Consider the following 17,216-nt stretch of genomic DNA (forward strand, 5'->3'; position numbering starts at 1 on the left):
CCTCCCCCCGTACACGCTACTCTACTGTCCTCCAGACAAACAGGTGATTACACTTTGAGCATGCTGTATGGGCAATGCCTGTTTGTAGTGGTGTGGATGGGAGATGGGGGGGATGAGGCGTGCATTACCCGACGGTGAGTGTATGTGCGTCAGGGCAAGGGTGGTTACGTGGGCCAATGACTGTGGCGGTCCGGACGGTTAATGTTGTACCTTTTCCCCTGTACTATTCCTGTAGGTCAGGGCCCACCAGAAGAAGGATATTTGGCGTGCCATCGCCAAGGACGTCCGGGCCCTGGGGGTCCACCACAGACGGAGCACCTACAAGATGGGAGGACATTTGCCGCTGGAGCAAGAAGACAGCGGAGGCCCAGCTGGGGATGGCCTCCCAACGTGGGAGGGGTGCCCTTCGCACAATGACCCCTCTGATGTTCCGGATCCTGGCGGTGGCGTATCCGGAGTTGGATGGGCGCTTGAGGACATCACAGCAGCCACAAGGGGGTGAGTACAGTCACATTCATCTGACTCTGTGCGCATTGGAGATGTCTGGGTGGGGGAGGTGGGTTGTGGGTTCCCCTAGGCTAGGGCGAGCCTTGTAGACAAGGACCCTTTGTGAGGCAGGCTAAGTGGCACCCCAACCCCACCAGTAGTAAGAGCCATCTACACCTAGTCAGGATCCTGTGACTTCCATTTGTGCAGCAATGGGGCATAGGCCATGTACCCCATGTCCCTGTGAGGAATTAGGGAACTTTAAGTGCATGGCGTAGTGCAGAGGGCTGCTGTGTCTGTAGTGCCCGCCAACTGTAGCGGTATTACATGTACTGAACATGTCTTTTTACTTTCTTTCCCCCCTTTTTTTTGTCTCTCTGTTCTTGTGTGCATTAGCATCATCAGGCGGAGGAGCTGTGCCACCGGAGCAGGAGGGAGCTGCATCCCACATGGCCCTGGAGGGCGAGACTACGGAGTCAGAATTCACCAGTGGGATGGAGGGTGAGGGGAGCTCCACGGCGGGGACTGGAGCAGAGACCAGTGACACCGACTCCTCCTCTGATGGGAGCTCCCTTGCGGTGGCGGGCCCCTCTGTGCCCCCCGCTTCTACAATTACAGCCGCCACCCCCCCTACCAGCACCGCCCTCCCAGCAGCCCCTCAGCGTGTGCCTCGTGGCCGCTCACCCAGGAGGGTGGGCATCTCCTTCGCCCCAGGCACCTTAGGCCCTGCCCCAGTCAGCCCTGCTGCCCTCAGTGAGGAGGCATTGACCTCCTGAGATCCCTCACTGTTGGGCAGTCTACAATTCTGAATGCCATCCAGGGTGTAGAGAGGCAGTTGCAACAGGAAAATGCATACCTGGAGGGCATTCATTCTGGTCAGGCAGCCCAACAGCGAGCATTTCAGACTCTGGCCTCAGCTTTGTCCAACCTCCCCCCTCTAACTTCCTCCACCCAGACACCATCAGACCAGCATGCACACACCTCAACACACAAGGGTAGCTCTGGCAAACATAAGCACCACACATCCTACAGGCACTCACACAAGCATCATACCCATGCACACATACCAACATCCACTGCCTCCACTGTGTCCCCCTCCCTGTCACGTCTCCACTCACACCTGCATGCACTACATCCTCAGCCACTACCTCCATCACCAGCATGCCCATCACCACACACCGCTCACGTGCAATCACCACCCCCACTACCATTCACACATCCCCTGTGTCCTCTACCAGTGTGTCTGTGAGCCCTCCTCCCAAACTACACAAACGCAGTCACACACCCACCCAACAGCCATCCACCTCACGGCAGCCTCCAGCCCATGCACCTTCACCCAAAATCAGCAAACGAACACCTCCTACAACCACTACCTCTTCCTCCACTCCCAAACCCCCTCCATCTACCCGTCCCAGTGTGTCTAAAAAACTTTTCCTGGCAAACCTTGACCTCTTACCTTCACCTTCCCCCACCCCTTCTGTCCCCTAGGGCCCACCTTTCCAGGTCCCAACCCAGCACCTCAGCAACCACATCACCGGGCGCAGTGGTGCCAGCAGTAACCGGCTTCTGGAGTGCGCCAAGCAGCTGGGCTGCCAGTGTCCCTAGGAGCGAGGCCAAGGACATTCCCCCACCTCCAAAACAGAAGTTGCCCACATCACGGAGGGAGAAGGTTAAAACACCTGCCACCAAGGGCTCAGCCAAGACAACAGTTGGGAGTGGCAAGACAGCTGCGCCACCATCCAAGGTGGGGAAGGGCCTGAAAAAGAAAGGCAAGTCAACGTTGCCGCCAACCTGCACGGCGGACCAGACCGCCACAGGCACCGCCACATGCACAGCCGCCACGGGCACCGCCGCCAGCGCCCAAGATACAGAGCCCTTTACCAGCACCGCTGACACTGTGCCCTCCAGCAGCACCGCTGCTCATGACACCGCCGCCTGCACCGAGGTCAGTGAGCCCCCCACCAGCACCGACGCTCATGACACCGCCGCCAGCACCGAGGTCAGTGAGCCCCCCACCAGCACCGCCGCTCATGATACCGCCGCCAGCACCGAGGTCAGTGAGCCCGCCACCAGCACCGCTGCCCAATGACCGCCACAAGCACCGCCGCTACTGAGGCCACCGCCAGCGGCCAGGCCACATCCTAAGCCAGTGGAGAGATACATCCACTACCTCAGTCCTTGGCAGGATGAAGCACTCTGGGCACAAAGCCCCCTCCAGAACCAGTGGCGAGATACATCCACTACCTCAGTCCTTGGCAGGATGGAGCACTCTGGCACAAAGGCCCCTCCAGAACCAGTGGAGAGATACATCCACTACCTCAGTCCTTGGCAGGATGAAGCACTCTGGGCACAAAGCCCCCTCCAGAACCAGTGGAGAGGTACATCCACTACCTCAGTCCTTGGCAGGATGAAGCACTCTGGGCACAAAGCCCCCTCCAGAGCCAGTGGAGAGATACATCCACTACCTCAGTCCTTGGCAGGATGAAGCACTCTGGGCACCAAGCCCCCTCCGGAACCAGTAGAGAAAGGCATCCACTTGAGAGACTGTGGCTTTGCACTCCCCAGGATGCAGCAGTGGGTAACCCACCCACTGGAGAGACTTGAGAGACTGTGGCTTTTCACTCCCCAGGATGCAGCAGTGGGCAACCCACCCACTGAAGAGACTTGAGAGACTGTGGCTTTGCACTCCCCAGGATGCCGCAGTGGGCAAACTACACACTGGAGAGACTTGAGAGACTGTGGCTTTGCACTCCCCAGGATGCAGCAGTGGGCAAACTACACACTGGAGAGACTTGAGAGACTGTGGCTTTGCACTCCCCAGGATGCAGCAGTGGGCAAACCACCCACTGAAGAGACTTGAGAGACTGTGGCTTTGCACTCCCCAGGATAAAGCAGTGGCCAAACCACCCACTGGAGAGGCTTGAGAGACTGTGGCTTTGCACTCCCCAGGATGCAGCAGTCGACAAACCACCCACTGGAGAGACTTGAGAGACTGTGGCTTTGCACTCCCCAGGATAAAGCAGTGCGCAAACCACCCACTGGAGAGACTTGAGAGACTGTGGCTTTGCACTCCTCAGGATTAAGCAGTGGGCAAACCACCCACTGGAGAGACTTGAGAGACTGTGGCTTTGCACTACCCAGGATACTTCAATGGTCATGGAGCCCCCTCGTGGAGCTGGTGTTGTGTACTCATCCGGCTGAGGTGCCCCCCTTCCCTTCCCCCTGAGGTGCCTGTTTTATTTCGATCTGATGCCCCTGCAGTGTTCTCTCCGTTTCGATCGGGTATCTTGTGTGGGCCTCGCCCTTGCATTTTGGGCCCAGTGGTCTACGGACTATATTGCTGCAGTACCTGGACTTGAAATCTTGGTGTACATATTTGTTTATGGTGTATATAAATTTGGGCTTAATGGATTTTACATTATTACAATCGTTCAACTCATTTCCTTTTGTCATTGCGTTCTTCCAGGGGGGTTTGGGGGGTGTAAATGTAATGTTTACACATGTATTGGTGTTTGTGTTGTAGTTTGTGAGGGTGGGGGTGTTGCGTGTGTGTGTCACTCTCTTTTCCCTCCCCCCTCCCCTGTGTCGTAGGTGCAGTACACACCGTGGTCATCGCCGCCGTCGGTCGTGCTCCTGGTAGAGGAGCAGGAAGACAATCGCAGGGAGCATTTGGAGTTCAGGCTCCATGGTGTCTTGGTTCCTCATGGGTTGTGCAGAGGTGACTGTTTCCCCTTCCGAGCCCTGTTTCCGCCGTGCTTTTGTTCGCATTGAATCCGCCCCAGAAAAGGTGGCGGATTGGCCTGTCATAATAGTGTGGGCGGTACATTGTTTTCCGCCTGACTGTTGGCGGTGACCGCCATGCTGTTTGTCTGTACCGCCGTGGCGGTCGGAGTGTTAAAGTGGCTGTCTATGTTGGCGGTTTCCGCCGTGGTCGTAATCCCATTTTTTTCCGCCGGCCTGTTGGCGGTCTTACCGCTGCTTTAACAGCTACCGCCAGGGTTGTAATGAGGGCCAAAGTCTCTTAGAGTATAGGACAAGTAACAGCATCAAAGGGGCGGGGAGGATGATTAATAATGGCAGGGTAAAAGGCACGTAATGGCTGATTTCTCCTTGTGTCACGCCTTTATATTAAACTTGTCGAACAAGCCTCTAATTTCCAATTGGGCAATATTTGGTGCATTGTTATCTCTGTCCAATGATCCATCACACACCTTACTAGAATTTTCACTTATGACAGTTCTCACGTAGTTTATTGGCTCCTGTGATTGACGTCTTCAACGGGTAGAATGTCAGGTAAGAAAAGTTACACTTGTCGCTCCAGTCAGTAGTTCCATTGTCTTCTCCCAGTACAGGCGACCTTGCACCTGTTGCATTCGGCAAGAATGTCTCCTTGAGCAAGTCGGGTCCCATGAGAAAGAATTTACTATGGTTACACACACATCTCTAGCTTCTGGAAAAGCACAGCTTCACGACCTTCATGAAGACAGCACATTGCACGTTAGAAAAACACAATTAATATGAGACCAGGCAGCTTGGGCCAGACCCTTGCCAACTAAGCCCTTGTGATTAATTTTACAAAACCTTAACATATAACTCTTAATGCTAATACAAAATCATACACTAGTACATTATTAATTCATCATTAGTCAATATCATTAATCATCGTATACATTGGTGGCCACTCCCCGTGGGCACATTTCAAACGCGTGCATTAGTACTTGTATTAACACATTTTTTATGCGGCTTTATTATACATTATTTTGCAAGCTTTTCATGTTAATATTGATTATAAAAGTCACACTCCAACAATCCCATGCAAAGCAGAGTGGTTTACCATCATTGATTAGTGCCAATCTTTTTTCTCAATTCCTTTGCATGAAGAAAGTCAAGTTATTTTTGCATTTAAATTTGGTAGTTGTGTTTTAGTATGGTGCCATACTGCCCAGGGTTATAAGCAATCTTTAGTCAGATTTTGAAGAAGAACTTAGAATCCCTCAAAAGGCCCTAGCATTCAGACCGAGTACAGTACACTGACGATTTGTTGGTTGCATCCAACACTTGTGAAGCATGCAGAACAGATACACTAGCTCTTTTGAACCACTTGGGTGAAAATGCGCATAAAGTGTCACCAGAAATGTTACAGTATTGCAAGAAGGAAGTCCAGGACTTAGGTTACCACATTGAGAAGTGTGCAAAGAAAGTGAGTGTCTCAACAGAGAATTTCAGTGATCCTGTAGATGAATCCCCCAGTTACTCACAGGGAACACAGAATGTTCCTGGGAATGGTGGGCTACTGCCGCCAATGGATTCCAAATTTTCACTTTTGTCCAAGCCTTTACAGAGGCTGACACACAACGATGTGTTAACTCTGGTATCATTTGAGGACAACTGCATGTGTGCCTTCACAGAGCTGAGAGGAAGCCTGTGTCGAGCCCCAGCTCTGGGAATGCCCGACAACAACAAATTGTATTTCTTTGTTTTGCTGTTAGAGGGATGGATGTGCTCTATTCTGTTTTAACACAGTTGAATGGAATGTAAACAAGCCTATGACATATTTTTAAGCTACACTTGCTCGTATAGCTGCTGCGTTACCTGGTTGAATTATTTTTGAAAGTTTTATTTAGCATTGCACTTGGACTTTGCAGCAGTTGCTGCCAGGAGAGGAGAGGAGAAAGATGATGCCTTTCAATTTGAACCTTTGCTAAAGAAGAATTATTGTAAGCTGTGCCCTGGAAAGGAATGCCTCTCTGCCCATTCTCCTGTGATGCCCCTGGAGAATTAATATTTTACCAAGCCCTTCAGGTGACTCTTTATTGGGTTCCTGCCATGCTGATGCCTTTTTCCCTTTTATTTTTCACAGATGGAATCCAATGACACCAAGTTTATTTTTCCGAAATCTTTTTGTCACTCTTTTAAAGTATTTTTTGCCCGCATGTGTAAGGGCCCTGATTTGATTGTGAGGGTTGTCCCATTTCCTTAAGTCCTATTTGAGCATCTATTGAATTTGACTGATGCATGACCCATTTAATCAGAGTAGATTTTCTCTGTTATTTTTGCTTTTAATGGTCTTCTGTACCGTGGCCAATGAATGTTTAGTTCTGTTAGTGACAATAAACTTCTTTCGTTGCCTTGGGGACCATTGGTGTTTATCTATGTTTACAATTTTGTGTTGAGAATCATTTACATGACTTTAATCCTGAGTCTGTAATAAATATTTTAGCCCCATTCTGATTAGAGTTTCATTATCTGGCCAAATGGGTCATACTGTTTAAACTGAAATTGTGTAGTCAGTGTTAGATGGTTAGTTCTACAACTTAGGGTCCAGAGATCTGTCGACCTCTGTGTAGTGTGTCAGGCACACAGAAAGTATAAGTGGTGAGGCCTTCGACTGTGCTGCCAAGGCATTAGGATGTCCTAATGTGCAGCCACTTCAGGTACTGTGGTTAGAGGTTCTTTGTTACTGTGCACTCTTCTAGCAAGTCTGTTTTTGTGATCTTGGGCCCCATCATCAGCTCTCCTTGTTTAGCGCGCCTGTCTACTATTCAGACCACAGTTCAGCTCTTCAGGACATAGTCACGTTTGTGTGACACAAGGCAGACAGGCATCAAGTCTAATAGCTTCCCTGGCTCCAATCAACTTTCCCTGCTATCTATTCCTGGGTTGATTTTCAGGAGAAAAGAAAATGACACCTGCTTACCATTTAAAGGGTGGGCAGTGGCTATTACTGTAGGTGTGTGCTGTACAGACATGGGTAATTATTGGAAAGGCTATATATTTAGTTCAATGATTATACATTGAAGTGCAAATAAACATGATTTTAGTATCCATGCAATGACACAATTAACGGAGTCCACTAAACATGTACAGAGTGAACAAACCATGAGAGCCCATATTAATTTAGAAAAATATAAATTGCATGAATATGCTCTGTACTAGTAAGGGTACACGTTCCAACAGGACAGCTATGCACCATGCAGTACCTAGCTCCATGTAGTACCTGTCATTCTCTTTGATTTCATTGGTAGTCAAAGGCACAATAGATGCAAATGGGAACTGCACAAGATTAATGGCAATAAACGCATGAAATGAAAGAAATGAAAACGATGTGATTTGAATAAAACTGCAAGTGTTATAAAACCACTGCACTGATTATGGATAATGACCAATCTCCTGTAACCCATAACATTAATTCCATCCGTTAGTCTGAAAATCCTAAGAAACTTGCATAGTGCTGTGATTCATATTTTGTAAAGCCCTGTAGCTAATGGATGTGTTTCAGAACTTCTGAGATTCAGAGATTTATGTTTTTAGGTCTGGCTTCAAATTGCAGCAGGCACCTGACATTATGTGATCAACAGAAAAAGAGCATCACGAATCACACCATAAAGAGGAGCTCTGTCTCCGTTCACATGCTGGTTATCCTGAGTACAGTATTTGATTGTGCTGAAGGTGTGTGGTGCCCTCGGGAAACAGTGTGTTGTACTCCTGTTGGCTCCTGATGGGAGTTTGGTCACGTAAACAAATGTTATGATGCGGCAGTTTACAATGGGAAGAGTCTCTACCATGTTGAAATAATATTGGTTAATAATTTTCTTAAAGTATCATGACATGCTCACTCTGTGCATTAACTATAAAGTGGACCATGTTTTTATTGATAAGCTCATCCTGTTGGCGGCTAGAGCATCTCAATAAGGATGTTCACAGATTCCAAATGACTGTGCATCCACCACATTGCTCCAAAGGCATCTACGCATGTTTTTTTCATCCCTGTTTTCAATAGTGCTATACAGAATAAGCATTTTGTTCTGCCATCCCAGAACTCTGACGGACACGCCAGTTGCTGCAGCCCCAAGAGAAAATCCTTCCTCATGCACCAACTCACTGTCTTAGTTGCAACTTCCCAACTGCAGCACCCTGCACATGACCAACACCCCTCGCCATGGGAGCCAGATTCACAGAGTTACTGAGACAGCCTGGACCACATGGCTCAATTCTGACTTTAAATTGGGAAAAGAATTACAGACTGGGGATGAGAGCAACAAGTTTAGCCACTTTTCAAATGTAAGTAAATATATACATTTTACGATTAGACAATGCTATTATTTCATTGCCAAATTTCTACTCCTGTCCTCTCTGTAGATCGGCTGCGCACTCTACTCTTAAACTACCTCCTCTGCGCCCTGTAAATTTGCTTACTAGTGCTAGCTGAAGATCTTTGTAAGTGATGGGGTGTGATGCTTTCCTCAGGTTCAGCAAGCAATACGAGTAAACAGATTTTTTGTAGGTGGTTTCGGGGAGAATGGACTTCTCCCTGAGAATTTCTTGGAAAATTTGGGGTCAAATTTGCTAAAACGTTATAGACAATGAAAGAGCATTAATGAAATATTCCAGTACTTTAATAGTGTGCCAGTGAGCTTGGCCTTTCCTAGGAGTAGATACATTTTTTCAAATCCCATAAGTCAGAAATGACTTCTACTATGAAAAGATCTGCATTTGTTCGTGAGTGAGCCCCTATTACCAAGGATTTCGTGCAATATTCCAGTGCCAGAATTTTGTCATGAAGACTCCATCCGTAGCCATGGGTATCTCCACAAATTACCTTCTGCATACAGGGTCAGCATTTTGCCATTGGCACCATGTAAAAAATTAGTGCAAAATCTCTTAGGACAAGAATTGCCTCAAATGTCAATCAATCAATCAAGGATTTATAGACCGCACTAATCACCCGTTAGGGTCTCAAGGCGCTGGGGGGGGGGAGCTACTGGTCGTAGTGCCATGTCTTGAGGCGTTTCCTGAATGTCAAGAGGTCTTGGGTCTGGCGAAGGTGGAGCGGTAGGGAGTTCCAGGTCTTGGCGGCTAGGTGAGAGAAGGATCTTCCTCCGGCGGTGGTGCGGCGGATGCGGGGGATGGAGGCGAGGGCGAGGTTGGCGGACGAAGATTGCGGGTGGGAGTGTGGAAGGTGAGTCTGTCGTTGAGGTAGGCTGGACCTGTGTTGTGGAGGGCCTTGTGTGCGTGGATGAGGAGTTTTAAGGTGATCCTCTTTGATAGTGGTAGCCAGTGAAGGTCTCTGAGGTGGGGGGAAATGTGGTCACGGCGTGGGATGTCCAGAATGAGGCGGGTGGATGCGTTCTGGATTCTTTGCAGTTTTGTTAGGAGTTTGGTTGTTATTCCTGCATATAGGGTGTTTCCGTAGTCCAATCGGCTGCTGACCAGGGCGTGGGTGACAGTTTTCCTGGTTTCAATGGGAATCCACTTGAAGATTTTGCGGAGCATGCAGAGAGTGTTGTAGCAGGAAGAGGAGATGGCATTGACCTGCTGAGTCATGCTGAGTGTGGAGTCCAAGATGAAGCCTAGGTTGCGTGCGTGGGTGGTGGGTGAGGGTGCGGTTCCTAGGGAGTTGGGATTCCAGGAGTCATTCCAAGTTGAGGGGTTGGTGCCAAAGATGAGGATTTCTGTCTTGTCTGTGTTTACCTTGAGGTGGCTTGATTCCATCCAGCTGGCGATGGCGTGAAGTCCGTTGTGGAGGTTGTTCTTTGCAGTTGTAGGGTCTTTCATGAGGGAGAGGATGAGCTGAGTGTCGTCTGCGTAAGAAACTATGTTGATGTGGTGGGTTCGTGCGATGTTGGCGAGGGGGACCATGTAAACGTTGAAGAGCGTGGGGCTGAGCGAAGATCCTTGGGGAACGCTACAGATGATTCTGGAAGCTTCTGACAGGAACGGTGGGAGGCGGACCCTCTGGGTTCTGCCTGAGAGAAATGACGAGATACAGTTGAGTGCCTTGTCGCGGATTCCAGCGTTGTGTAGGCGTGTGCCGAGAGTGTGATGACATACCATGTCGAAAGCTGCGGAGAGGTCCAGGAGGATGAGTGCTGCTGTTTCTCCTTCGTCGAGCATGGTCCTAATGTCGTCTGTGGCAGCAATGAGTGCAGTCTCAGTGCTGTGGTTTCTGCGGGATCCAGATTGGGAGGTGTCCAGTAACTTGCTGTCTTCCAGGAACCGGGATAGTTGGCTGTTTACAATGTTTTCGATGACCTTGGCTGGGAAGGGGGGAGGGAGATCGGACGGTAGTTCTTGGGGTTGTCTGGGTCTGCCTTTGGTTTCTTTAGCAGGGGTTGATTTCTGCGTGCTTCCATCTTTCTGGGAAGGTGGCTGACTCAAAGGAGCTGTTGATGGTTTTGCAGAGGTGGGGGGCGATGATGAGGTTTGCCTTATTGAAGATATGGTGTGGGCAGGGGTCCGATGGTGATCCAGAGTGGATGGAGGCCATGGTGGTGGCAGTGTCCTCTATGTTGACGGGGGTCCAGGTGTGGATGAGGTGGGTGTTGCTTAGAGCGTTGGGTTCTTGGGTGTTTGTCATGTCAGTTCCAGCATTTTGCTACTGATGCAACCTATATTCTAAGAATTACGTGCATGCAGCATGTCACTGCCTTCATTTTGCCATAAGTAACATCTCCCATCCATATGCCATTAGCGCCCTTATCCATAGCCATATACACCAGACCAGCAGCACACACAAGATTCACAATAAGCTTTATTCGGCCAACAGACCATCAAAGCAATACAATACAAAGATAAATAATCATCATATCAATCAAATCAAATCAAAAAACATTTATAAAGCGCGCTACTCACCTGTGAGGGTCTCAAGGCGCTAGGGGGAGGGGGTTACTGCTGCTCGAAGAGCCAGGTCTTGAGCTGCCTCCGGAAAGCAAGGTGGTCCTGAGGTTGGTGGGGAGGGAATTCCATGTCTTGGCCGCCAGGTAGGAGAAGGATTTGCGGCGTGTAGAAACTGAGGCGACGGTTGAGGTATTCGGGTCCCTTTTTGTGGAGGGCTTTGTGTGCGTGGGTGAGGAGCCGGAAGGTGATCCTTTTGTTGATGGGAAGCCAGTGCAGGTGTCTCAGGTGGGCGGAGATGTGGCTGTTGCGGGGTATGTCGAGGACGAGGCGGGCGGAGGCGTTTTGTATTCGCTGCAGACGTTTCTGGAGTTTTGCGGTTGTTCCTGCATATAGGGTGTTTCCGTAGTCCAGGCGGCTCGTGATCAGGGCGTGGGTCACAGTCTTTCTGGTGTCGGCGGGGATCCAGCGGAAGATCTTTTGGAGCATGCGGAGGGTGAGGAAGCAGGAAGATGATACGGCGTTGACTTGTTTGGTCATGGTGAGGAGCGGGTCCAGGATGAATCCGAGGTTGCGTGCGTGGTCCGGGGGGGTTGGTGCGGTGCCTAGGGCCGTGGGCCACCAAGAGTCGTCCCAGGCGCACGGGGTGTTTCCGAGGATGAGGACTTCCGTTTTTTCTGAGTTCAGTTTCAGACGGCTGAGTTTCATCCATTCTGCGACGTCTTTCATTCCATCTTGTAGGTTGGTCTTGGCACCAGTGGGGTCCTTGGTGAGGGAAAGTATCAGCTGAGTGTCGTCGGCGTAGGAGGTGATGTTGATGTTGTGTTTGCGTACGATGTCGGCGAGGGGGCTCATGTAGACATTGAAGAGAGTCGGGCTGAGCGAGGAGCCTTGTGGGACGCCGCAGATGATCTCGGTGGGGTCTGAGCAGAACGGAGGGAGGTAGACTCTTTGGGAACGGTTAGAGAGGTAAGAGGAGATCCAGTCCAGGGCCAGTCCTTGGATACCAGTGGAGTGCAGGCGGGATGTTAGGGTTCGATGGCAGACGGTGTCGAAGGCATCCGATAGGTCGAGGAGGATGAGGGCGACTGTTTCTCCGTTGTCCATCAGAGTTCTGATGTCGTCTGTGACTGAGATGAGGGCGGTTTCTGTGCTGTGATTGGCTCGGAATCCGGACTGAGAGGGGTCGAGTAGGTTGTTGTCTTCAAGGAAGTTGGTAAGTTGCTTGTTGACGGTCTTCTCTATGACTTTGGCAGGGAAGGGGAGGAGCGAGATGGGGCGGAAGTTCTTCAGGTCGCTGGGGTCTGCCGTAGGTTTCTTCAGTAGGGCGTTGACTTCTGGGTGTTTCCAGCTCTCAGGAAAGGTGGCAGAAGCAAACGAGCTGTTGATGATGGTCTGGAGATGCGGGGCGATGATGTCGTCGGCTTTGTTGAAGATGAAGTGTGGACAGGGGTGCAAGGGGGCACCGGAGTGGATGGAGTTCATGGTAGTTTTGGTCTCCTCCGTGCTGATGTGAGTCCAGGCGTTGAGGGTGATGGCTGGGGTTGTAGGTTCTGTGGTGGTTGGCTGGGTCTGGTGTCCGAAGCTGTCGTGTAGGTCGGTGATCTTACGGTGGAAGAAGGTGGCGAGGGAATTGCAAAGGTCTTGTGAGGGCGTGATGGCGTTGGAGTTGGCGTTAGGATTGGAGAGCTCTTTGACAATGTTGTAGAGTTCTTTGCTGTTGTGAGTGTTCTTGTCCAGTCTGTCTGTGAAGGAAGTTCTTTTGGTGGCGCAGATCAGTTGGTGGTGTTCGCGGGTGGCGTTTTTGAGGGCAGACATGTTTTCTGCGGTGTGGTCCTTGCGCCAGGCTTTCTCGAGGGTACGGCAGTTTTTTTTGGATTCCTTGAGGGTGTCTGTGAACCATTGAGGTTTCCTGGTGCTGGTCTGTCTTGGGAGGCGTCTGAGGGGTGCGAGGTTGTCCGTGCAGTTGTTGATCCAATGAGTGAGGCTGAGGGCTGCGTCGTTGGGGTCGGTGGAGAAGGTGGGTTGGTTGTCGCTGAGAGAGGAGAGAAGCTGTTCCGTGGGGATTTTGTTCCAATGTCTGCGTGGGATGGGTTGTGTGCGGAGGTGGAGAGTCTCGTGTCTGAAGGTGAAGTGGACACATCTGTGGTCGATCCAGTGTATTATGGAGGAGTGGCTGAAGGATACGTGGTTGCTGGCGGAGAAGATGGGGTCGAGCGTGTGTCCGGCGATGTGGGTGGGGGTGTTCACCAGTTGCTTGCGACCGAGGTTGGCGAGGTTGGCGAGCAGGGCGGTGGTGTTGGGGTCGGTGTTCTGTTCCAGGTGGAAGTTGAGGTCACCGAGGAGGATGTAGTCCGGCGAGGCAAGGGCGTGCGGGGAGATGAAGTCAGCGATGGATTCGCTGAAGAGGGCGCGTGGTCCAGGGGGTCTGTAGATGAGAGTTCCTCTGAGGGTGGTCTTGGGGTCGGTGTGGATCTGGAAGTGCAAGTGTTCGGCAGCGAGGGGGGTGTCTTCGGTGGAGGTGGTGACGTTGATGGAGTCCCTGAAGACGATGGCGATTACTCCACCGACTTGGTTGGTGCGGACTCTCCTGGTGATCTTGTAGCCGTCGGGGATGGCTATGGCGATGTCGGGGCCGAGGAGGCGTTCATCCAGGTCTCAGTGATGAAGGTGACGTCCGGTGGAGTCCAGGAGGTCCCATAGTTCAATGGCGTGCTTGTGGACGGAGCGTGCGTTGATCAGGATGCATTTGAGGTGGTTGTTGGCGCGTGGGCTGGCGGGCGGGCGGGGTGGAGTCGCGGTGGAAGGTGTGTTTGCAGGTGAGGCATGCGAAGGGTCCATGGGTGCGTTTAGGGATGGCTTGGAAGCAGGTTCTGGAGCGCCCCGGGTTGAGAGCGTGGAGGGAGTTGGGGTCGTAGCGGTGCTGTTGGGTTTGGGAGTGCTAGGGGCCAGGGGTCGTGGCGCTGGGCGCGGTCCAGGCGCGGACGGGCGCAGACAGGCTTGCCTTTGGCGCGCCTTCGGCACAAACAGTACAAATCTACCATGAACCAAAATCTAGAAATGAAATAAAATCCCTGATTGCCCAGACTTAAAATCAGTTAAGATCATTGTTTACATAAAAATAACGTATACGCCATGCTGCTACTAAAAACTTGCTTACTGCATAAATTAACACATTAGAATTGTGACTTTTTAAAATCCTCAGCGCTAAGGCACATTTCCTTATCTTCAATTCCCGGCAGATTTTACGGATCCATTTAAACCTTGGGACTGAGTATGCAGGACAGAAAAACATAAAATGTTCTACTGTTTCGGGGGAATTGCCACACACAGGGCAGATATCAGAAGTGGTATTGGATCCCCATCTGCTCGTCAGGGTCTTCAATGGCATAGTCCCAAAACGGAATCTAGCATACAGTCCTTTGCCTAATAGGTCAGGTATTATATCTAGATATGGTTCAAACTCTGGGTACCATTTAAAATCAATAAAAAGATTAGTTAGACGGCCGTGGGATTTGTGAGAAATATAATTGTTCTGTATGTAGGACCAGTAAACACTCCAATACTTTTACATGGGATTTCTCAAGTTGGTGGGGATTCTCCCATAAGTCTCCCAATCCCAATGTATGAAACCAACTAGATACATGTTTAATGCATGGGATGGAGGTAGAATTTGAACATTTTAACAATTCTAGAAATGAGGTCTTATATACGACCATTTCAGGGACTATCCATAGCCTCACCCAATACAGCAGAGGTCGTAAAATAATTAGGTCGGCCATCCGTTTTAGTCCTAAATCTAGAAACAAGGGAATTAATGGGGTGCTGGTAGGACACGCACATATGGCCCTAGCAAAGCTATTCTCAATTTTGGTTATTCTACTACTATCAGAGATGCCCCAGATCTCTGCACCGTAGGCAGCAGCTCCCTGCGCCTTGGCCACATAGATCTTGATTGCTGGGGATACAGCTTTGGCCATTGTACTCCTATAAAGGCGCAATATGGATGCTGCCCGATGTTGCAAGAGCCCAGCACTCTTCCTAACCTGTTCTTCCCAATGAAGTGAATCTGTAAGCCTCACACCCAAGTAATCAATGGATCTAACCTGATCCAAGATAACACCATCTAATCTTATAGTGCATTTCTTCCGAGAACCAGAACGAAACACCATCAGTTTAGTTTTCTTCAGGTTCAACTCTAGACCAGAGTTCCGACAAAATAGATTAAATTTGTCCACAAGAATTTGTAGGCCCATAGGGGTTTTTGAGATGAGTAGGGAGTCATCAGCAAAAAGAAGAATAGGAATTTTCTGGTCATCTAAGGTAGGAGCATCATTCTGACATGCCCTTAGTTCTTGCACCACCTCGTTAATAAATAGAGAGAACAGGAGTGGTGCGAGCACACAACCCTGTCGAACACCCCTTTTAATGGGGAATTTATTAGTCAACTCACCTTGGTTGCCCCATCTCACTTGCGCATATGTGTCTTCATGCATGTGTTTCAATAGGTGAATTATATTAGCTGGTATCCCTATTTTATATAACACTTCCCACAACTTTTCTCTTGGGACCAAATCAAAAGCAGATCGCAAATCAACAAAGGTAACATATAAGGTTTGCTTTGCCAAGACTACATATTTCCAATGTAGCACTGCCAACCTAAAAGCCTGGTCTACCGTACTTATTCTAGGTCGGAACCCCGCCTGGAGGGGAGAAAGAATCTGTTGTTCCATGACCCAACTCGATAGTCTATCTAAGAGCTGTTTAGCAAAACATTTTTGCAGATTATCAATTAGACTAATCGGTCTATAGTTGGTTGGGAGATTTGCGTTACCCTTTTTGTAGATGGGGATAATTTCGGCACCCTTCCACGTCCCGGGAATCTGTCCTCCTTCTGTGATTTTATTCGACAGTAGGTTGATATACCAGTTTCATATCGATGGCTCTGATCTATAAAGATCGCCTGGGATTTTATCTGGTCCTGGGGTTTACCAGGTTTCAAGGAGTTGATAGCGTCAGCAGTTTCTTCTAAAGAGAAACAAATGTGGTCCTCTGGGTCATATAGACTCCCGTCTAAGGAAGAGATAACAAGGTTAGCATTTGGCGAAGTGAGGGGATCTAGTCCCACGTCGCCACTATCAGGAGCCCCTGGAATGGTAATTTTCTCGTAAAGGGAAGAGAAGTGCTCCACCCAACTTTCAGGTTGAATATGGTTCCTTAGGCTAGACCTGCCCCCTTTCTCACGTTTAGTCAACAATTCCCAGAACAGCGTGTTATTATTGATTTTCGTGGCATCCAACTGCTCCTGCCAAATAGAATCTTCCCGGGATTTCTTTGATTGTGAGATTGTCTTCTTATACAGACATCTTGCTTGTTGGATCGCCCCTGGGGTCCCATCCTTGATAGCCTTTTTTAACCCAGACTTGGCCCTCATACATGAATCGTTGAACCATCTATTATTAGTCGAAACCCCACATCGCGGCCTTGCCATAACCTTTTTGTAAAAAATACTTTGAAGTTTGACAGTCACATTTTCATGAATACCAAGAATTGGGATAGCCTTAGAATCAAGGTCTTCATAGGCTGACAAATTATCAATAAACATTTGGTAGATCTCGCGTAACAAATAGGGATTCGACAACACTTTTGGCCATCCAACCTTCGTATAAGCATTATTCAGAATAGGGGGAGGGACCATTGTGGATTGCATGTTCAAGGTTCTACCAAAGATATTCCCAGAGAGGGTGAGTAACAGGGGGTAATGGTCGCTCTCACACCTGGAATCCACCCTCATATCTCTCAATAATGGCCAAAGTCGTACATCCACTAGGAAATAATCAATAACACTAGTCAAAGAGCCTCGTTGGAATGTAGGTGCAAGGTTTAAATCAGAGGGGGTACGACCATTACAGGCCCCAAGGCCAAATTTTAAGCATAGTGAGGCTAACTGGACTGCAACTCGAGAACGTGGGCAACGGATGTCACCATTCAATTGTGCAATCCCCCATAGTTCGTCATCCTCCACGGTTAAGTCACTAAAAAGCACAGAGGGTTCAAAAGTACAATTTACATCCCCAGCTATAATTAAATAAGAATTGGTTTGTATGGTATCTAGG

Source organism: Pleurodeles waltl, chromosome 7 (genome assembly GCF_031143425.1).
Source record: "Pleurodeles waltl isolate 20211129_DDA chromosome 7, aPleWal1.hap1.20221129, whole genome shotgun sequence".
NCBI lineage: Eukaryota > Metazoa > Chordata > Amphibia > Caudata > Salamandridae > Pleurodeles > Pleurodeles waltl.